Source organism: Miniopterus natalensis, chromosome 8, assembly GCF_054644295.1.
Source record: "Miniopterus natalensis isolate mMinNat1 chromosome 8, mMinNat1.hap1, whole genome shotgun sequence".
Classification (NCBI taxonomy): Eukaryota; Metazoa; Chordata; class Mammalia; order Chiroptera; family Miniopteridae; genus Miniopterus; species Miniopterus natalensis.
The window spans coordinates 16,545,622-16,561,856 of NC_142088.1; the positions used below are offsets into that span (position 1 = coordinate 16,545,622).

The following is a 16,235-nucleotide window of genomic DNA, read 5'->3' on the forward strand; positions in this document are numbered from 1 at the left end:
ATGTTATCATTAGATAAATATAATATTGCTATGTATGTATATAAGTACTTAAATATGTCTGTATATACACTGGGAAAGGACAGGAAAGAGAATTATAAAACAATAATATGTTTTCTAAAAAACAAAGGAAACAAGGCAAATGACTTGTCATGCTATTTAATAAAGCATCCTTTGAGGAAAGATTGTTTTTTTAATAACTCAGTTTCAAATGAGATATATAAATGCTTCCCTCCTTTCTAGCTTCTATTGGATGCTTACCTTTTTATTTATTTTTATAGGTGGCCTGTATAAATTAACTAGGTAGTGTTCTTAATGGAATTACAAATTATGAACAGATAATGGCCTTCCAGTGAAAGATGTTTTTCAAATCTTAGCTCAAGTAATGAGACAAAATAGACTTGGAGACAAAGGAAAAATGTTTACTTTTGAAATGTTAGACCATTACAGTTACTTAGTCACAACCTTTCATTTCATTAATGCCAAACCTATTATTATAAAGGAGTCACTCTTTTAAAGATGAAATAATTAGAATGACCTGGCAAACCAGTGTTCACAGTGGGAGATATGTACAAACACCTTTCTCAAAATTTAGCTTTCAAAAAACTGTAGAAAAAGTGCTAACCCACAAAAAGCTAATTTAGAAATGTTAACTGTAATATGCTTACAGAATATTAAAAGAAAAGATTCTTCTATTATTCCTGGCAACTGTGACTCTTTGGATATTTATTTGCAATTCTTCAGTGACCCAAGAGAAGCAGGTTTTAATAATAATTCAACGATAAACATAATATTGAAGAAGCATTTTTTTCATTTGCCTGGAATGAAAAGTGAATTTAGGTTATATTTTTAATGAACTAGATTCATATTTTTACAGAATCAGATGTATTAGTGAATTAAAATTTAAATAAATTACTTTTACTGTGGTAAATAACTCAGTTTTCAATCAAATGATCTATTTTTAAAGGGGTTTTGTTAGCAAATAAGCTTCAGACTATTAGCTAGAGTTCTGCTAAATTGCTATTCTAAATATAAAGCAGTGAGAATTTTAAAAAATCTGTTGCTATTCATATACCAGTGGAAATATTGTGTCAAATATTTGAATAAGTAATGTGGCTTAAATTATCCTCTTTTAAATGGCTATAAGTGAGGGAGAAACTATGAATAGAATTATAAAAGGTCAGGGCAGACAGGACCATGAGCAGATAGAGAAAATAAACCCTAAATATTTTCAGAGACTCACTTTCCCTCTGTCAAGATTACTTTACCCTTTCGTGCGTGTCATTGTTCCATGGAGTGCAGATGCCACTGCCCAGCTGGAGTAGGTGGGAATTAGCACCACTCACTTGTAGGGGACAGCATTCTGCATTATTTCTGTTCCCCCCGTCATCCAAGCGCCTAGCTTTAGAAATATCACGTATTCCTACAAGAGCCCTTGAGATGGGATATTGAGTTTGAAACCAACAAAACTTTTCTCCAAAGCAAATTTATGATTGTCCTATCTCAATTTGAGAAAGCTTATACACAGTCTCAAAACTAGGACTTATTTTTGATGTGTTTTCATAAAACGAACAAAGAAAAATACCCTGAAATCAATCAGAAAATGTTTGTGAGTTCCCTTCTATATTTGCACGTTCTGGTGACCCCAGACCTCAGACATTTTTTCCATCCATGGAAAAACCAACTCATCCAGCTCTGCTGCTTAGTATTTGTACACATTAGTTAAACTCTCTGAGTCACAATTTCCTTGTCTCTAAAATGGGTATCACATTCATTAAAAAAAAAAAAGTTGAGTTCAAGTACATAAGCAACTGGCCCAGAGCCTGATGCCTAACAGGGAATTAATAAATGGAAGAAATGATGAGGGTTTGGACAGAACTGTTTAGTTGTTCATTCCTCAGCTGAGCAAATCGATTGTATGCTTACTCATGCTCTGTGCTAGCGGTAGAGTTGCAAAGGAGAATGTCACAGAGGAAGCCACTTCCCTTATGGAGCCTACACGTGGCCGACCTGCCTCATAACCCATTGTCGGTCAGTCCCGCTGAGTGTCCTCATCTGGTCCCCGATGGAGGCATCAGCAGCTACACAGTGTCACCAGTTGCATCCATGCTTAGTGTCTGGCCCCTAACAATGCCCTCTGGTTACATTTCCAGTGGAGGTGGTTGCTCATCCTACCCAGTTCTCTACCTTCCATCTCTCAGAACTTGTAAACTTCCTCAGACCAGCTTCTTTCAAGACTGCCCTATGCATGAGGTTTCTTTGTCAAGTGTAATGTCAGTATGACTGTGTGAAAAGGATTGTTGCAGAAAAGATCACTTTTTCAGCTTCCTGCTGAGAAATTTAGAAAATATGTGAATAGCCATTTGATGAAGCATTTGAAATTTCTACTATGGAGTCAACCGGATACTATTTATGACGCTTGAAAAAACGGTTCATTAGGAAGGTATTTATGTAGCATAATGTGTATTTAAGACTGTCTTAGAATTTTAGTGAATGTGAAATGTGCACAATATACTGGCAGGGGCAGTATTTAGAAATAACTACAAGCAAATTGTTCAGATGATAATATGTATTAATATTACATGTATACATTAATATTATATACATATATACATATACATTAATATTAATGTACCAAACTTGAATGAACTAAGAATTAGTCTTATGACAGAGGAAAAAACAACAAGTAATTCTTTGAGTTTAATATTTCCAATCTCATGTCCTTCAGGGCACTTGAATACCAAATCCCACACAATGAAAAGGCAGGATGAAGACGTTACCACCAGCGAGAGCACAGATCACTATGAAAGTTTCTTGGTTACCAGAAAGCAACAGACCATATTGTGAGGGACTGGGGTACACTTGGAAAGCCGTAGAGAGCAATAAGACATGCACGTATCTCTCACTAAGGGAGCGAGGGGGCTTCATGTGGTGCTCCACACGGGGTACCAGCATCATCTTTGTCAAAGGACTCAGGTGTCTTGGGGATGGTCCACAATGCAGTCACCCATGAGTGAACTACCGACAGAATCTTGCCCATAATATTTCTTTCATTGTGTATGTTTCACCTGCTGCTAAACATCTTGGACATACTGGCTTCTGACATTTCTTCCTGTCTGCCTTTGGTGGGTAGGCAAAAAAAAAAGGTGTCATGTGAAAAATTAAGCAACTATACACTCTTCTGCCTTTCAGAATCAGGCATTTGTACAATATAGGTAGCAAGATATATTTTATTTTCCAAATATATGGATTTTCCAAGAAATAAATAATCTCTCTCCTAAGAGCCTCATCCGTCCTTTAAGTATGCTATCTTTCATCCCTTTATTTCCAATATTGTACTCAGTCACTTACAGCAAGTCCTATCTCTCCTTCAACTAAACATATGTCCCTCCTTCCCTCATATGGTAGTGCTCTCTTAGAAAGCATTTCCTTCATGTGCTTCATTCCTCTCGGTGTCCCTACTGAAATAGGTGATGCCCCCCCTTCTTCTCACATATCTCACTTATCAGTGATTTTTTTTTTAATTTATCTTTATTGTTGAAAGAATTACAGATGTTCCCTTTTTTTCCCATTAACCCCTTCTACCTCCCCAGGCCTTCACCACACTATTGTGCTTGCCCATGGGTTATGCATTTATGCATATAAGTTCTTTGATTAATCTCTTCCCACCTTCCCACCCACCCACCCCCACCTTCCCTCTGAGATTCCTCAGTCTGTTCTATGCTTCTGTGTCACTGGATCTATTTTGTCCATCAGTTTATTATGTTCTTTAGATTCCACATATAAGTGAGGTCATATGATATTTGATGGGTTGCCAGAATGAGTAGACAGATGATTCAGCACATACTGAATGCCTACCCTGTGTCAGAAACTGCCCCAGACACTGGGGCTGTTCTGTCTGTGCTGCTCTCGTAAAAGTGCTCAGAATATAATGGAAGAGAGGTGAAAGCAAACACCAGAAAAACTTTGCGCTCTACCACTTACACTCATCTCCAGTATTTTTAAAATCGGGCCTGCATCTTTCTCTTGTCCAAAATGTTCCTGTGTTATTAAAGAGTTATTAAAATATAAAGGTACATTATTAGAATATTGTATGCCAATAAATTGGTCAGTTATATTTCATTATAAGTGATTTTGACATTTTTGAAACAACATATTCAGTATGTAAACAGCTCTAATTCTGCTCATGTATGCATTCAGTAAATATTTGTTAAGTGCCTGCTATGTACCAGGACAATTCTAGGTGATAGGGACATATGAGGGAAAATAATGCCTTTAAGGGGTTTAGGTTCAAGGGCAGAGGAGCAAACATAAACAAGTAAATAGGAACAAAGCCTATGAAGTGTCAGGGATAAGTGAATGTGTGTGCCTAATTTTTGATTGAGTGGAACCCTGATGGCATCATCGAAGGGAATACTTGAGCGAAAACATGAAGTGAGGTAGTGAAACGTGATTGTCTGGAGGATATCACAGGCCAAGGGCACAACAGAAGTATGTGAATATAATTTTGTAAATTTTAGGGTGCTATACAACTTTATTATTATTACAGTATATTGTTTAAAATTTGTTCTAGCTAAAATTATTTGCAAGCTAGTTCATTTTTTCTCTGGTTATTTTTAGAACTCTTTAATGCTTTTTAATTGAAAGAATTTCAAATGTTATTGTCCATCTCCATGTGATACTTTATTTTTGCTGGCTTCTAGAATGGACTGACTTGCTCCTATTAGAAAGGACAATATATTTGGCTCCTAGCTTATATTAGAGAGATTCAAATATCAGACAAAGCGTAACAATGATATTATGAGGTTACGGGAAGGTTAATGCTATTTAGGCAGATGGTGAATTGAAAATTCAACCTGTTGTCACAATAATGGGTATGTAAAGAGACATTGGTGCTGCAAATAGGAGAAAAATGAAACAGTTTTCTTTCGTGCACACATATGCACACAAACTTATTTTTAACAGCTCCTCCATAGTAGTAATTATTTTTCACAAAAACTGATGGTTATATTCTCATTTATCAATAATTACAAGGAACAGTATTTTAGATTATATTTAAAAAATTATTTTGGTCTGGCCGGGCGTGGCTCAGTGGTTGAGTGTCGACCTAGGATCCAGGCGATCGGGGTTCGATTCCCTGTCAGGGCACATGCCCGGGTTGCGGGTTCGATCAATGACTCTCTCATCATTGATATTTCTGTCTCTCTCTCTCCCTCTCCTTTCCTCTCTCTGAAATCAATAAAGATATATTTTAAAAAAATAAAAATAAAAAAATAAAAAATTATTTTGATATTTTTTTCCCAGGTAACAATGGCTTAAAATTTTAATCTAAAAAAATTGTTTTATTAAGTTAAAATTTCAGTTTATTGATATATCTATTCTTTGTCTCTAAGAACAGATTTCATCATGCCTATCAATCTTGGTCCCATACGTGTAGTTCCTATCAAGAAACGAAATTTAAATTGTATTCTCCTTGATTACTATCATCTCCCATCCCCTCATTTTTAATAATATATCTCATAGCCTAAGTCTTCCAAATCAAATACTAGGATATTCTCACTTGTTCAAAAATGTGTTCTAATCAATATGATCATTACATTTCTTAAAGAAAAATAATATTTAAAATTTTCTTAAAACCGATGCTTTGATTTTTTTCTCCCTATTTTAAAAACTGCCATAAATTTTGGCCGTATTGCCTTTCAGAGAAAAAAATTGTTTTCTCAGATAGTTTCCAGTGATATGCACAGTGAATCCTGGTGCACATGAGATGAGATGACTGTGAGATAAACAGCTGCCCCCTGAAAGCAGCCAATTAAGCAACACACGAGTTTGGAGCTACCACTTGAAAATATTGTTAGGTTATCTAAACTAGTAAGTGACTGAAAACTCTGAACTAACATCTTTTAAACGGGAGTCATGCAGGCTTCTTTCAAATTTCAGAGAAACATTAGAGAACAAGTAGGTAATTATTCTGAAAAGTAGCTCAAAATACATTTTCCATGAGCAAAGAGAGAAAGGCAGCTGGGTAGGGGACTGACTTTTGGACTTATATGTGCACAATAGAAACAGGGCCAAGTCAAGGGGAGACGATGGTGCTGTATTTTTTAATCTTGTAGATTTAAAAAGAGTGAACTTTTTTTGGCGGGCATGTTCACCACTCCAGTGTTTTGTAGCCTTAGAATTTTAATCTGACTCAAAATAAGCAACCAACTCTTGGGGAAAGTCATCATCATCTGGAAGAATGCTAACTATTCTAAGACCATCACCATCCTTGTTACTGTATATAGACCATTGTGAAGACTATCTAAGATTTGTATATAATATAAAAATAGGATTAACTGCAAGATTTTTGTTGATGGAGGAATGAGGCCAAACTGACACTAGCTTAAGTACTCAAGTCTGCTGAAGGGGTGGATTCCCCAAAGAAGAAATGGAACCAAGCAAGGAAACAAAAACCTATCGTCAACCAGTTACTTTACCTTGTTTATAGTGGTTGATTGATTCATAGATGGAGAAATGAAACCAAACAACACACACACACACACCACAAAAAACTGTCAACCAGTTATTTTACTTTTTTTAGAGCAAAATTGTTTTACGGCCCATTAGTTATGCGGCAAAAATGCTTGCAGCAAAGATGCTCCTGTGAAAATACCTAGAACAGTATTTATATTATGGAAATCAGGAAATGCTGTAAATTAGGTCTTTATTTTCAGAAAGGTGCTTTACCAGCACATCACAGGGCGAGGCCTGAGAATTCGCATTTATAGCAAATTGCCAGAAAACACTGATGCCATCCAGAGACCAGTTTGAAAACAAGTAGATGTGGGAGACATTTTATATATCATGTACTTCTAATTTCTTAAGCCAGCTAAGAACCTTAAGCTTTGAAAAGTAGAACTTCTTCATAAAGTGATTATGTCCAAAGATTTAATTATAATAGAGTTGTATAAAATATATATTTCATACCACCTGTAAAAAGCTGACTCTCTATGATTATAGAGCTTAAATATAAAGCTTAATTTGAATAACATAATATAACCATGAACTGCTATGCAAGTTTTTTTATGACCAAGTCCAAATTTATTTTAACACCCTGTCATTTTCAATGTGTTAAAAAACCTCATATGTTAGCGGGAGTTCTAGTTCCCTGGGACAGCGTGCCAGAGGCACTGAAATTCACCACCTTTCTCTCCCATCCCCTAGCAATTCATCCAATTCAAGTCCACGGCTGCAGAAAGCCAGGAGTTGTCTCTATAGTCAGTCTGCTCCTCTGGTTCCTGGTCTTTCTTTCAAGGTCAAGGAAGTCAAGATATTTCAAACAGGGAACAAAACCCCAACTGAGCTTCCAGCTCAGGTTTGTAAGCTGGAGAAAGGGAGGACCCTCCTGTCTGCAAAGAAATAGACAAAGTTGAAATGAATTCCTTCTTTACAGCTTTGGGTGGAGGGTTGTCAGGGGGAAGAGTCCTGCAGAACAAAAATGACTAGAAAGATTTACAGATGAGAGTCCATTTCATAGATGAGAGTCCCTTGGTAAGTGTAGGCTCCAGACCCTAAAACTGGGAGGGGCCTGACCAGACAGTCTGGGAATTGCCACACGTAAATAAAAACAACCTTAAGAACAGATCTCCTCTACTTTGAGGTCAGATAATGCTTTTTTTTTTTTTTTTTAATTTGGTCATTCATTTTGTCTTCATGGCTCAGTATCCCAAATTACTTTCTTTAATTTTATGCTATAGGGAAATTATTCCTTAAGAGATTTTAATAATGGAATTTTCAGTTAAGCAAGAGAAGAGAATGATAGAATATATTTTATTATTGTGTTCATTCAATATGTTAAATTGGGCAATATTTTCCCCTCAATCAGCTTTCTATCTAAAAGAGAAAAGAAATTCAGCATTTGCTTTAATGAGGTTAATAGGTATAAAGATATAAAAAGTATGTTATAAATAATTGAAAGAGAAATTCAGATTACTGTAGTAATTGGAGAAAGAAAAAAAAAAGTGTTTAAAGTGACCACAAGGGAAAGCTGGCTGATAAACTCCCAAATGACCTCATGGTTTGACATTTATTTCTCAGTCTCTAGCCTATGACTCCATCTCTCTGGGAAGGCTTAAGTTGACCAAAACCATTCATGATACATAAAGCTTGAATGCCAATTATTAATTTACAGAATATAACATCAGGTAGCCTGAAGTGCTAGTGTCTGCTAGATTAGCGTTTCTCTCGCTGGAGATACGTTATGTGGAAGGTTAAATTTTAGTCACTAAGTCATCTTTAGTGAGCAAGAACCAGAGCCAAAGCATCCAGTTGGATGTGTTGAATAAGCAGTTGATCCGATTAAAACAACTTGTATTTTTTAATTCGAACATAATCATTATTATGAGTAGTTACTAGTTATTGAATATTACCCATGTGTCAGTTATTGTGACTTAACTATAAGTAGGTAGTATGAATAGAGATTGAGAGGGTGGGCTCTGCCCGGCTGGTGTGGCCTAGTGGTTGAGCATCAACCTCTGATAGAGGAGATCGCGGTTCGATTCCCAGTCAGGCACGAACCACCCAGGTTGCGGGCTCCAGCCCCAGTAGGGGCCACGCAGGAGGCAGCTGATCAATGACTCTCTCATCATTGATGTTTCTCTCTCTTTCTCCCTTTCTCTCTCTCTGAAATCAATAAAGACATATTTAAAAAAAAAAAAAAAGAGAGAGGGAGTGGGCTCTGAGGTCTGATAATCTGGTTTCGAATGTGGTTTTGGCTTTTTTGGCTACATCTTAGATAAGCATGGTACAACATTTTCGAACGCCACTTTTTTTCCCTACTTCAGTAGAATCTACCCCATTGGGTTTTTATATGAATTAAATGAGAGCATACATGTAAAGTGTTTAGAATAGTACCAGGCACATAATAAATCCTCAGTGATAGGTAGATTGTTATTATTATTGTATCATTTCATTTGATCCTCACAATAAATGGTATTACTATAGCCATTATTAGCTCCATTTTACATATAAGAGAAACAAAACTCATAAAGGCCGTACATTGTCCAAGGTTCTATTGGAAGTTGTCGAGCCAGGATTTGAGCTCTACTCTATGTAACTATGAAACCTGAGTGGACCCAATAAAGTCAACCAAATTTATTAGCTAAGACTTCTTCTTCCAGCCAATATTTTCATTGGAAGCTTTTTTTTTTCAGGCTCCCAGGTCAGTCCTACCCTCTGAATGGCATGCTCTCTTTAACTATTACAGTATATTCTATTCAGGTACAAACAAGTCCTTCTTGAGTCTTCCTTCTTTCTTATGACAAATTTCCCCACATTTGCTGAGATTCGTTATGCCCTGGATTAGCCACTGCATGGTGGGCATCCTCACGTTCTTGAGTGGACACATAATGGAGGATCCTTAGTACCAACAGCAATAACAATGTTTTAGTACAAATAGTCTGCAATTCTCCCTGCCTCAGGCCCTGACTCCTCAGGCTTTAATATTATCATTATCATTAAATATTTATCCAGTTCCTACTGCGTACATGACCTAAATGAGGCATTACTAAAAGATTTAGAAATGATGTGGTGGAGTAAGAACAAAACAAAACAGAAAGATGTTTCTGCAACCAATTAACATTTTAAATGTTTTCATTGATCCTCATGATTTGTTTTAAAACCTCTAATTTGAAAACACACTTTACTTTCTAATTCTATTTTTAGAATTTTCTAAGGCTCTAATTCTATTTTTAATTTACAGTATAATCACCGTTCCCAGGACCTTTATAATTTATTATTCATAATATGATATAATTACCAAACCTAGCACAATTTCTTAAGAATAGTAGGTGTTTAATAAATATTTGATGATGTATATATATTTATAATTACAGTGGTGTTCTAAGACATATTAAATCGATACCCTAGATACTTATTAAATGTATTAACCACTCATGACCATTTTCAAGGAATGTTGGTTTTATTGAAATAAATGGTGACGCCCTTTTTGGTTTTCTTTATACAGATGAACAATTGTCAGTTTCAGGCAGTTGATACTGATTCACATCCTGATCCTGCCCTGATTCTGCCAATTTACCTCTCTGGATCTTGTTTCTTTGTCTATAAAATGAAAGAATCAAATTAAATCCCCTTCGAGGCTTGGTCAAGCTCTAAAATTTGGTTTTGTTCTAAAAGATTTAAAAGAAGAAAATATCCACCGCACCAAATTGCTAGTAAACTGTTACAGTCACTTCTGCTAAATCAGTCTTTGATAAATCTTCCCTTTCATGTGAACACTTTATGTCCTAGAAGTATAAACATCATTACCTGGTGATTGCAGAGACTTCATAGATTCCACAGGAGACCCTGAAACAGTCAGCACCACATTAGCATCCAGGCAGGGTCCGTGGTGAATGCGGATTTAACAATGAGGGGTTTCGTCTTTCTGGTAGCACGCGTTAAATGAACAATAACTGAAACGCCCTGCGGGTTCTCATTTTTAAATCTACACACCACTGCAGCAGAAAATAATGTGTTCTCATAGGTAGGTTATGTAACAGCCTTCCGGAGAGCAAACGGCTAACATCAAAATCTCTTTCTCCCCCTGTGTTTTACAGAGCTTGTACTGTAAATTAGGGGGGAACTGGGAGGCGGTGGGGTAAAAGAAAGAAAATGCACATCGCCTTCAGCACGCTTTCCTGCCCAGTCTCATCTCACAGACCACGGGCACTTAAACTTGCTCCCTTCCTTGGGTTGGCGTGAGCTCTCCAACCGGGGCCCACCGTTTCATTCCTTTGTACCTCCTGAAGGTCTTTCTCTGGGCTGCCTGTGATTTACAAAAGGTCAGTTAGATAAACTAATCACCAGTTTGCTTTTCATTCAACCATTCATTTATTAGCATGTATTTATTGAGTTCTACTACTACGCCTTCAATTGTGCTGGGGTTCAACAAGAAACCAATAAGCATCCCGGCCTTCCTGGAACTCATAGTCTGATGGGAGAGAGAGGTTATTAAGGAATAAATCGATACATATATAATGGTTGTTTATGTTACAACTCTGAAGGAAGAAATGATGAGTTTCATGAGGGATTCTCGTATAAAGACCTAAGTACGTGGTTCAGAATGCTTTCTCCGAGGGTTGGATCTGAAGGATAGGTAGCAATTAGCAAAAATGCGAGGAGAATATTAATTTCAGAAACGCACTCAATGGAGAAAGATGAAAACCCAGCATGAGGGGAATTTAGTGAGTAGTTAAAAAGTAGGCAGAAGGCAAGAAAGAAGGAGCAACTCATTTCTTAAACTGAGGGACCAAGCTTAAATCCTGTGGGGAAGGATTTTAAGTATGGAGTTAACATAATGAATGTCACTTTTTGGGGGGAAAATTTTTTTTTCTGATAACTCTATGGGGAATGGATTAGGAAGAGTAAAAATTGCACTAGAGATGAGGGCGGCTTAGACTAAATTGGTGGCAAGGGGAACTAGATAGGAGTAAGAGACCTGGGAAATATATTACTGAGTTAAAATTGACAAAATTAGATGTGAGGATAATGGAAAAGGAGGAATCACGAATAAATGCCCTGTTTCTGACATCACAGAGAATGTATCATATTTCTGACATGTTTGGATAGAGTTGTCATTTATTGAAATTGGAAAAAAACTAGTTGAATGGAGTTGAGGATTTGGGGAGATAAAAAAAAAAAAAAAAGGCAGTATTGGACGTGTTAAATTTGAAATGGCTGCGAGCCAGCCATGTAGATGTCAAACTGGCAGTTAGACTCATATATATCCCCCTCTCCTAGCACTAGCCCAGGCCCCAGACATGTTCATCTAAGATTGATCACCACAGAGATGGCATCTGTGGGACTAGACAAGCTCACATAGAGATGGTATATCAAGTGGTCCAGCAATGACCTGTGACACCTCTGGTGTTAAGAAATCAAGGACAGGCGCTACAGTCTACGAAGGAAACGGAATGAAGGAGCAGAGGAAAGTCAGAACACACAGTGCTCCAGGGAGGTGTGGGCCCTTGTAGAATAAGATATTGACAATCCAAAGAACAGGAAGCAGTTCTCTAGAGAACAGAAACTCTGCCCCAATTAAAAATAAAAGAGTAAATCTTTAAGTGATGTTAAGAATATCAAATGTCATTGAAGTCGTCAAGGCACGCTATTTTTCACTTCCACGGGTGTCTCGGCACTCCTTGGGTGACACTGGCAGTGCAGGACAACTTCACTTTTAGTGAAAAGTATATTTGAAAATAAGATAATGAATGTGAATTCATTTAGTGGAAATTTCTAGGAACTAGAATATTTAGAGGGGGGGAAATCACAACAATGATCTATCCTTCTGTGATCCAAGATTGACGTTTATAATGATATTAATAATTATATCAATAATTTGCATTATAATAGCTGCTGTTGCTACTACTGAATTTTGACTACTTGCTCTGGGCCTGCCACTGTCTTAAGTAAACAAGTGGCTTCAAATTTTTTTCACTGAGAGCTGACAAACTCTAAGGGTTTAAAAACTATTATCCTAGACACTTACCCCAGTAATTAAAGATTTATACAAACACAATAATACTTGTTTCCCAGGTTATAAAACAGAAATGATAGAAAAGACCAGACCAAATTTGCTTTCTTAAAGGTATGCTAAGAAAGTATACCACATAACCTCTGAGTTCTCAGTAGTACTCATCAGTACCTGTTTTTTCCATTCACAGTTCTTTAAAGCCAAGACCTTATGTATTGTGGTCACTATTAATATCTTCTAAATGTGACATATAGTTGGTCCTTAAAATATTTTTCCAGAATAAGAATGAATGGATGAATAAATTAGTACTGTGTAGTTTTCTTTCATGTCCTATTTGTCACAGAGTTTGTGTGTATATGTATTTTAAAATTATCATTGCCTAGCCAGGATATTCCACAAATCCTGGGGCTGCTTCTAGTCGGTTCTCCAGTGTGCCTCCAGTAACCAGCACAGTTTCTGATTATAAATACATGTTGAAATATAAATCAGTAATTATTCATATTCACATTACTCTTCATTTTTGCATTTAATGAGTATTTTGTATAATAACATCAATAATAGCCATCATGTAGTATTATTGTTCAAGGTATTTTACATGTTTAATCATTATAATCCTCTCAACAATGCTTTAAGGTTGTATTATTATTCTTCCAAATTTGCAGTTGAGGAAGCTGAGTCATAGAGTTTAAATCACATACCCAGAGTCATGTAGCTATTAAGTAAAAGAGCTAGGAATCAAACTTAGACGTTCCGGCTCCCCATGTTTAGCTCATTACCACCACATTATACTGTTTCATCGTAGTGATAATCAACTGTTGCAGTTAGAAAACATTTCTGTTATCTATTTAGTCATATTTTAAAATTAATAATCAATAAACCATCAACTGTGATGAAAATAATCATATTTAGAAATTATGATCAATTCTGCTTTTGGCAAAAGTTCTCTCAAATTAGCAAAATACCTTGTTTATTCTTGGAGCGCGACTCATTTTCTTCCTGAATCAAAACATGGTCTACCTGGAAAATGCAAAACGTTAGCTCTCGTGTCTTACCAACCGTGAAGTCTGCTACTTTGGGGAGATAAATATTTACCTCTAATGCAGTCTGATTAAAGAGCAAATTGGCGAATCACAGCTACAATTAGCCATGTCGACACAAATGCTTAATTCAAAGTGCAGAATTTATGATAGAAAAGACCAGACCAAATTTGATTTCTTAAAGATACACTAAGAAAGTATACCACATAACCTCTAAGTTCTCAGTAGTACTCATTAGTACCTGTTTTTTAAAAAGGCAAAAAAAAAAAAAAAAAGTTGCTTTTAACGGAGGAGTTGCCTCCTACAGCGTGTGGGAGGCTCCATAGCAGACTCTCCTGAACACTATGCTATTACCGAATTATTTTAATTTAATTAATATTTGTTCAGTGTCTAATACTGCCACATACTCTTTCAGGCCCTGGCAATACAATGGTGAACAAGAAAGGCAATGGCTCTGTTCTCATGGAACTTAACATCAAATGAAGTAATGAATTCATAAACATGTGCATAAAGATACTTTCCAAGAGTAATAAGTGCCATGGGAAACAGCACAGAGGGACACGGCAGAGAGCCTAGGGGCTGGGAGGGTGGGGTACTTGGGGAGCAGGGCTCCGAAGGCGGTCCATCCAGCTCGCATGTGACCGGCCTTTTCTTTGAGCATGGGAGGCAGGCATGGAGGTAGGCAGGGAGAATGGCAATGTTGGGTTTGTTTAGCTATTTATAGCTCACTCTTTTGAACTGCAGGATTATTTTTAGAACAAAAAAAAAAGAGAGAGAGAGGAAAAAAAAGTTATTCTTCCAGGGAAAACACTGTGTGGTATGAGTGCTAATTTTCCCAGGAGAAGCACTGACTTTTCTTGATTCCCCCTTTCATGGGTAGTCATTAGGGCAGCGACTGGGGGTCAGCAGGGCTCTGTTCTTCCAAAGCCCTGCAGAGCAGTGATGCTGACAGGACAGGGCTCCAGTGTCCAACACACTTTTCCTCTCTTCGCCACCCCAGCTCACTGCTCTGGCCACCGGTTATCGTGGAGCTCCTCTCCCCTTCTGCAGCGCCACGGCCCCCTGCTGTCAGGGTAATTTACGGGAAGAACGTAATATTCTCCAGTTACTGTGCTTTCTTTCCTCCTGGTTATGTAAAGGCACAGCTTCCTTTTATCATATTTAAGTTCTGAATTGCCTCACCAACGGGTGATATCCAAGCTCTGGATTAATGGAAACATTACAGTGCCACTTGTTCCTGTTGTCCCAGGAATTCTGACCTTTATAATGAAATAGAAAAGAATTGTTTTTTAAATGTCAAGTTGCTATGCTGAAGGAGACATTTTCAGTATATGTCCACATAATGCCAAAGTATGTAGTCAGTTCAGCTACAAAAAAGAAAAAAAGGAAAGAAGGGAGAGAGGGAGGGAGGGAGGGAGGGAGGGAGGGAGGAAGGAAGGAAGGAAGGAAGGAAGGAAGGAAGGAAGGAAGGAAGGAAGGAAGGAAGGAAGGAAGGAAGGAAGGAAGGAAGGAAGGAAGGAAGGAAGGGAAATTAGCCAAAGAGTTTGGCATTATGGTTGAAAAACAATGATATAGTGTTTAATTTGTTTTTATTTATAAATTTGATTACCAGTTATGCTAACAGTATATAAGCAGTCTCACAGTTGGGTAACATAAAGCTTTGACTTTTTTTTTTTTAATAAAAAATAAGGTTTCTCCAAATATATTTTTAAAAATAGATTGATTATTTTGTAAATACATTCTTTAATGAAGCTGGTATCTACTGTATAAAGATAATCTGTACTAAATCTACTCATCGATCCAAATAAAAGGAAACTGTTACCTTTTTTGCAAATACTCTAAGATTCATCAAGCATTATGACATTTTGGGCACTTAATCTGCTTTGAGTTCTTTAGACCTCATCTGTGATTTGGGTGCTAACATCATCCACAATTTTCACAGGAGGAAAATTGAGGTTTGAAGAAATTGTGGTACTTGCACAGGGTCATGTAGGGTGATAGCAGAGATGGGATTTGATCACAAATCCATTTAAAATCAAAACCTGAGCTCCTAACCTACGCACAGTTCTTACATATTGGATGTAAGGTGGCTCTAATATGATTAGACACATTTCCACATTTTTAATAGAAAACTGTCTGTCTTAGGTACTTCACAACTGTCATTTGTTTCTGTTTGAAATGATCTTGGGCTGAAGTTGTTCAAAAACTAGGGATATTTAGAATGACTTTTTAAGTTAGAGTCCATTTACAACAAGGTCACTAGAAGGAATGCTTTAGGGAAATCCTTCTCCTCTATTGAGATGAAAAAGTGGAAAAATTAATATTTAATATTGTTTCTCATTTGCTAATAGCATTCATTAGCTGTCTTTTTTTTGCACCTGGGAATGAGGCAGCACTAAGCAGCTTAATTAAGAGGGAGGGGAAAAGCACAGTACTCTTTTGCCTTGAATTTACAGTTATCAGCAGATACAAAGTTTCAAGAAAGATGAAGTTTTGCTAATAGCTGTAACCTTTTTAGTAATTACATCGTGTGCCTAGTTATGATGACTTGTTATGAACAAAACCAGAGTCAAGCTTCTAATATATGACCAATACATGTACAGATCAGTACAGAAAAGCACCAACGTAAGAATGAATGTAGTGGCAAAAGTTGATATAAACCAGTTTGAAATTGGAATAAATTTCCT

The 16,235-nt window shown here is 36.8% G+C and overlaps 1 protein-coding gene across 1 annotated transcript in view; it reads left to right on the forward strand.

Annotated features, from left to right (window-relative positions):
- The window catches only part of ERBB4 (erb-b2 receptor tyrosine kinase 4), a 796,211-nt gene that overhangs the window by 697,600 nt on the left and 82,376 nt on the right, over positions 1 to 16,235 (forward strand). The gene's annotated exons all lie outside the window — the stretch shown is intronic.